The sequence below is a fragment of the Pinus tabuliformis genome, chromosome 2_2, assembly GCF_031772625.1.
Source record: "Pinus tabuliformis cultivar Carrire ecotype Pingquan chromosome 2_2, CPIR1, whole genome shotgun sequence".
NCBI classification, from domain to species: domain Eukaryota; kingdom Viridiplantae; phylum Streptophyta; class Pinopsida; order Pinales; family Pinaceae; genus Pinus; species Pinus tabuliformis.
The window spans coordinates 526,607,860-526,615,602 of NC_142300.1; positions in this window are offsets into that span (position 1 = coordinate 526,607,860).

Consider the following 7,743-nt stretch of genomic DNA (forward strand, 5'->3'; position numbering starts at 1 on the left):
ATTAGAGCATGACTTACCACTTTGGTTGGAGGAAGGAGAAGAGGATGAGGTGTACTCGGCACCTTTGTGCACCCTAGACACCACTAGAAGAGACCCCCCAACCGAGGATGACTTGATTGAGACCTTGATCCAGAATCCACCTCCTAGTGCACTGACCTTAGAGGAATTGGTGGAGGATGCCCAAGCTAGCACCTTAGTAGACCTTTGTGCAACCAACCCTGTCACTCCCAGAGTCAAGAATGTGGAGTTCGGCCCTGAGAGAACGTTAAAGATCAGCTCCTCCCTATCTCCTTCCCAGGAAAAGGAGTTGTGTAGTCTGTTGGCCAGTCATCTAGATGCTTTTGCTTGGAGCTATAAGGAGATGAAAGGAGTCCATCCTTCGGTCTGTACCCATCACATTTACATCAAGGAGGATTGTAATCCGGTTAGGCAACCCCAGAGGAGAATGAATCCAGTCCTTAAGGACATTGTCAAGGAAGAATTGCAAAAACTGTTGGATGCCGGATTCATTTACCCCATCTCAGATAGCGAATGGGTGTCCCCTCTGGTGTTGGTTCCCAAGAAAAATGGGAAGTGGAGAATCTGTGTGGACTACCGAGAACTGAACAAAGCTACCAAGAAAGACCATTTCCCTCTACCTTTCATAGATCAAGTGTTGGATGGACTGGCAGGAAAAAAGTTCTTCTCTTTCCTAGATGGGTTTAGCGGGTACAACCAAATCCAAATCAGCCCGGAAGACCAAGATAAGACCACCTTCACTTGTCCTTGGGGTACCTTTGCCTACCGAGTTCTTCCCTTTGGGCTATGCAATGCTCCTGCTACCTTCCAAAGAGCTGTCTTGAGCATCTTCTCGGAGCTGGTCCATGATGCGGTGGAAATCTATATGGATGACTTCACTCCTTATGGGTCCAACTTCCAGGAAGCATTGTCCAATCTGGGAAAATTCCTAACCAAATGCATTGAGATGAACCTGTCCCTTAGTCCTGAAAAATGTGAATTCTTGATGACTAAAGGGACCGTGCTAGGCCATACCATTTCTTGCCAAGGGTTACAAGTGGATCCTAACAAAATTGCTCTCATCAAGAGAGTTCCACCTCCCCAAAAGGTAAGGGATGTTCGGAGTTTCTTAGGATTAGCGGGGTATTACAGGAGATTCATTAAAGACTTCAGCAAGCTAGCCTCGCCATTGTTTGGTTTGTTGGCAAAAGATGTGGAGTTTAAATGGACTGACGATTGTCAGAGGGCTTTGAATGAATTAAAGGACAAGTTGGTGTCTGCCCCAATCTTGAGAGGTCCCAACTGGGCCCTACCTTTCCACATCCACACTGATGCCTCGAACAAAGCCATAGGGGCAGCCTTAGGACAAGTGGAACAAAAACTTCCGTATGCCATTTACTTTGTCAGCAAAAACTTATCCAAAGCAGAACTGAATTACACTGTAACCGAGAAAGAATTATTGGCGATGGTCCATGCACTGAACAAGTTCCGACACTATATCATTGGCTATCAAACATTTGTACATACTGATCATGCTGCAATTAAATATTTAATGAATAAACTAGATGTGAATGCTCGTATTATTAGATGGTTACTTTTGTTGCAGCAGTTTGATTTGACCATTGTTGACAAACCAGGTAAAGAAAATGTTGTTGCTGACTTTCTATCTAGATTGGATTTGTCTGCAGATGAGGATGGAACAGTGGATGACCAGATGCCCGATGAACGTCTGTTTTCTATCTCAGTACTCTCTCCGCGGTTTGCTGATATAGCAAACTACCTTGTTTCAGCACAGTTCCCTTCGCACCTATCTTCAAGAGAGAAGAGCAGAATCATCAGAAAAAGTGCCTCATTTACTTGGATCGGGGGCAACCTGTTCAAGCTTGGCCCTGATCAGATCTTAAGGCGTTGTGTAAGGGAGGAGGAAGTCTTTGATATCCTCCTCACCTATCATGATGGGCCTTGTGGAGGACATTTTGCAGCAAAGAGGACTGCCTTCAAAATCCTGCAGGCAGGCTACTATTGGCCCACACTTCATCAAGATGTCAGAAGGTATATCAGCCAATGTGACCGATGCCAAAGAATGGGGAAACCGACTCAAAGGGATGAGATGTCTCTCCAACCTCAAGTGACTCTTGAGCCATTTGAGAAGTGGGGTATGGACTTTGTGGGTCCCATTAACCCTCCTTCGAGGCAAAGGTCTTACATCATTGTGTGCACTGACTACCTAACAAAGTGGGCAGAAACTAAGGCAATCAAAGCAGCAACAGAAGAAAAGGTGGCCGAGTTCTTAAGAGAAAACATCTTCTACAAGTTTGGCTACCCAAGAGAGCTAGTCACCGATCAAGGAAGCCAGTTCACATCCAACTTAATTGAAGACCTACTAGCTCATCACAAAATCAAACATAGGACTTCCACCCCCTATCATCCACAGGCAAATGGGCAAGTGGAAGTCACCAACAGAGCATTGGAAGGGATTTTGACCAAGGTGGTGAGCAGCAGTAGGAAAGATTGGGCAGATCGCCTGGTTGAGGCCACATGGGCTTACAACACCACCTGGAAGACCACCACCGGCTTCACACCTTATGAGCTGGTCTATGGGAAGAAAGCTTTGTTGTCTATTGAATTTAAATACAACACTTTGAGGATGGCAGCTCAGCTGGACCTAGATCTCAGCCATGCGCAACAAGAAAGGTTATTGCAGCTGAATGGACTGGACGAGCACCGAATGCAGGCCCTCCTTCACTCAGAAGTGGTTCAACTTCAGAGAAAGGTGTGGCATGACCAGCACCTCAATGACAAGAAATTCCAGCCAGGAGATTGGGCACTGTTGTATGACTCCAGGCACAAAGATTTCAAGGGGAAGCTGAGAACCCGATGGCTGGGACCATATGCAGTGGAAAAATGTCATGACAATGGATCTGTTCTTATTCGGACCATTGATGAGGAGTCCATCCCCATGCTTGTCAATGGGCATCGACTGAAGATCTACAGGAAACCTCTCTCCAGACAAGAGTTCATCAAAACTATGGAGAAATCAGTGTTGGTCATAGAGAAGGGTTCTGCCTCTGCTTTGGGCATACCCTGAAAGGTCTAAAAAAAATAAAATAAATAAATAATATATATATATATATATATATATATATATATATATATAATAATAAAGATCCTTGGGTGAAAACCTTTCTGAGGCTCCCAAGGCAGGTGGTAGGGGTGAAAACCTCATTGAGGCGCCCCTATTGTCTTTCAAAAAAAAAAAAAGGAATTTGAAAAAGATCCTTAAGTGAAAACCTCTCTGAGGCGCTTAAGGCAGATGGCAAGGGTGAAAACCTCATTGAGGCGCCCCTGCTATCTTTCAAAAAAAAAATAGTAAGCAAAAGAGAGGGACAGCAAGTTTATAATGTGGAAATGCATGCAGGTTGCAGGTGTTCTATGCAGGAGAGGAGGTCTCTCAACTCAAAGTCAAGTATCCTTATCATGCTGCCAGGAGACCTCACCAGCACCTCCTCCAAGAATACTCATCTTCTCCAAGGTATGGGCACGATTTCATTACAGCTTAAGTCTTCTACAGGAAGATGCAGACTTTCTACAGGAAGGTGCAGACTTTCTACAGGAAGTTCTGTATTTCTACAGGAAACTTCCTGTAGAAGTTCGGGACGGCCCAGAATTCATTACATGAGGAGATCTAACGACCAAGGTTCGGTATGGATGCATGCAAGCTACTATTTTCACCCTCACACACTGCTGTCACCTCCTTCTACCACCTCTGTCGACATGCAATGAAGGTACCTGCACAATCAAGGCAGATCATTGAGATTCAAGAGAAAGCAATTTTTTTTAATGAAAAAAACGCTGAGATGCCGTGCCATACCCATCCCAGCTATCTAAGAGCCCTGTGAGCATGATCGTGGGGCCACCGTCTTCACCGTGCAGCATGCACCCGAGGAGGAAAAACTGCTACAGGACATCCTGCAGGAGTCCCGTAGCAGTTAAGCCAACTAGAGTGCACACCTTTCCACCGCCTGCAACATGCAAAGATCACGCGGGCGCATGCAGCCGAATCATCAAATTCATCGTCAGCGGCCTGTGAAGAAGAACCTCCGGACCTGTGCAATCACGCAGCAGCAAACAAATCGACTCATCATCGTCCAAAAGCCTGAAGAATCGTGTCGTGGCCGCACAGGTAAGTGCCTCGCCCTTTCTTCCATCGAATTGCATGAATTTTACTTTGAAATGTTTGCAAAGTGTGAAGTGAATGGGTTGAGCGGTCGTATGGCCATTCGAATGGCCACGTCGACCAGTCAGTGGTCTAGTCGGATGTTTGAACGGTGGTCGTGGCAAAAAGGAATGGGCAGTGCACACGTGAGAGCCATCCAGTCGGGAAAAACGAGTTTTAACATAAGTGACGGCGGCGGATCTGCGGGGAATGATGCGGCAGTAAGGGAACTCGCAGACGAATGATGGAGTGACGTCGTCCAACGGTCCGGCAGGGACAGCTCACCCCCGCGCCACGGATTCCGCTGAATTCAAATCTAATCGGCTAGATTTCCACCCCACGCATTTATCATTCACCGTTTTAAAGTCAAGTGATCATCCGGATCTCTCTACAGCTCGACACTCCAAGTCTTTGGCCGTTCGAACGCCTGTTAAGCAGCACAGAGAGCGCAGACCCACTGCAGTATCCTCCGGAATTCGCGCGTTGCTTCTACAGGAAAGCTGTTTCTACAGGAAATTGGGTTCCTCACGTCAAAAGGTGGCGGATTAACAAGGTAAGCCTGAACCTTCCATGCAATTGGTTTCGAGGGTGGCATAGTCGACGTCCTACAGTCTGGTCGTGAAAAAATTGCAAGTATTGTCTGCGGTTGCATGAATTGTCGTCCTACAGGATGTGAGTTATAATTAAGCTGTGTTAAGGTCGTCGGGATATAAGTTTTTGTGAATTGTATGCGTGGCAGAGGCGTAATTCTACGCTCTGTCACAGTAGGCCAATTTTCTTCCGCACCCGCCACCTCCAGTTAACGCGGCAGTTTTTCACCATGCCGGGTGGGTTCATCAGAAGGGAACCAACCGACTCCACAAAGCTAAGGGAAAATCCTGAGGTGGTGGAGCTGTTCACGCAAGCACAATGGATGTCATTCTGCGATAAATTGCAGGGCTATGACGACGAGGTGGCAGAGGAGTTTTTGCAAGCTCTGAGGCCGAAATCCAAAACATTGGCCATCGTCAACTTCAGGGGTTTGAGTCTCAGACTCACCCCACAATTTATCAGCCGAGTTACTGAGCTCCCAATGGGATTACCATGGGATAAAGAAGAAAGAAAATTGGGCCAACAGGCTAAGAAAGAATTCTTTCCACCAGAGGAGGAATTCTCAGAAGATAAAAATGGGGTTCGTAGAACCAGCTTACTGCCACCGTGGAGTGAAGTTAGCCTGCAGATTATGAAGTACATCACCTGCGAAGGTCGGTTTAGCATAGTATATGGGTACCATTTTCGGTTACTCACGGAATTAAGGCATCAGATGGGCCTACCTGTAGAAAACAAACTCAGTCTCCCCTACTTTCTACTACAGTCTCTGATTGAGTGTGCCACCAAGTTGAAAGAAGGCACACCAGACCAGGTAGCCCACCATGGACTCATCAAACTCCTCGTGGAGGATGCGCTCCACACATACAAGGTTCCTCTCTCATGGGAAGCCTTCAGGAATTTGACCAAGGATGGTGATATAAAGATGTTGATCGAAGAGCTCGGTTCATCTAGCAGTGAGGAGAAAGAGTCAGTGCCCGCAGGGAAGGAAGAAAAAGGCCAGAAGACCACGACCACGGAGCAGAAGAAAAAGCAAGAGAAGAAACAAGAGAAAACGGGTGCCAAAGAGAAGGATGACACACCCATGTTGACAGCCAGAGAGAGAAGATTGCAAAGCAGAGTGGACAAGGCTGAGAAGGTCCACATCAGCAAAAGTGCCTCGACAGCAACCGCAACCAAGTCAAAAAGTAAAACTCATGCAGCAAAACAAACCAAAGCGGTGACACTTGTTTTTACAGGAAAACCGAAACTGGCTTCTACAGGAAGCCCGAAATCAACTGAAAAAGGGTCTTCTACAGGAAGCCTGAAATTAACTAAAACAGGGTCTTCTACAGGAAGCCCTAAAAAAGTGAAACCCAAGGAGAAGAAAGCTGACATTCTTGCAAGGGAGGCAGCAGCTGTGCTGGCCGCCCTCAGCACACCTCCTAAGCCAAAGGAGAAGAGAAAAAGGGAGACCCCTCTATATTTTAAAGCTCGAAGAAGTGTGAGAATAAAGACGGGCAAGCCACAGCCTCCGTCCAGCAGCCCAATCATTATCGAAGATGCCCCTACTTCGCCCAAGGAGAGGTCCCCCTCGAGGATATCAGTCACCTATGAGAGGGGGAGCCCGAAGAAAACTACTTGGAAAGAAAGGTTAGACCAATTGACTACAAAAGCTCGGCTACAGGATGCTGAGGATGCTCTACAGGAAACCTTAGCCAGGCTTAAAGAAACTGAGAGAATGGAAGGAGAAGCACCCTCATCACCACCGAGGGAGGGCGAAGTAGAGCCACCAAAAGAGGTGGAGAAAGAGCATATACCAGAGCCCATCCCTCAGCCAAGTCTGAGTTCATATTACAAATTTTTAGAGGCTGGCAAAATTATACCTCAGAAATTCACTGTGCCACTGTTTTTTGCATTGGAGGAAGAAAGAGTCCGTACACACACGTGGATGAAGATAGCCAAGTCAAAGGGTGTGGCGGACATAGGTCCCTTGCAGGAGCAGCTCAAGGAGGCCAAAAGTGAATTGTCCATGGCTAAACACGTGGCAAATTGCCAACGAGTGTTCCTACAGGAAGAAAACCAAAAGCTGAGATTGCAGCGACAGGAGCTGAGGACAGGGACAGCTACATACTCCAAGGACACCACAGCAGAACAGCAAGGCAAAAAGGAACTGAACATCGGTCTTGGAAAGCCAACCACACATCTACAGGAAGCAGAGCAGCAAGCACAAATTGAGGTGCAAGCTCTCAGACAACAGCTGCAGCAGAAAGAGGCACAATTGGCCTGCATGGCCAGTTAGGCCATGGATGCTATACAATGCAGGCAGCCAGCCAAATCCTATGGCCTGTACTTGAAAGACCAATGGCTGCAATTTCAAATCAATACCTTGGCGCAAAGAGGTATCTCTCAGCTCCAAGACCCGCAGCAATTCAATGAAGTATGCAGCACCAGCTCATAAGAGGATAAGGCCAAATTAGCGGAGTTCTACCTCCATAATTTGGCCCTGCCTAATGTAGTTTCATGGGATCCCAATACGGCCTTGGGAGATATTGAATTAATGGCATTTGCCTCATGGCTGAACCATGAGGACAAAAGAGCAGCAAAAGCCAAAGCGGTCATGAACCGAGAGCTGAATGAGCCATTGCTCATCAGACCAGAACCAGGGGATCCAGTTGCACTAATCTCGGCACACCAACATTTGTCCACTGACCCTCAAGCTTCATTGAGATATATGGATCAACAGGCCCAAGCCATAGCTCATTTTGAAGACATGGAGAGACTGTTAGGAGACAACGTTGTCCAAGCATGCACCCGCAGATGGAATACATTGGCCCACAGTCTGAAAATCCGAGAGTATCATACCCCAACTCGGATGAGGGAAGCTCTAGTACGGGTAGCCCTCTATAAGAAATCCATGCAAAACCTCCAGGCCAGCTGGATTGGCCTCAAACTAAGCCCAC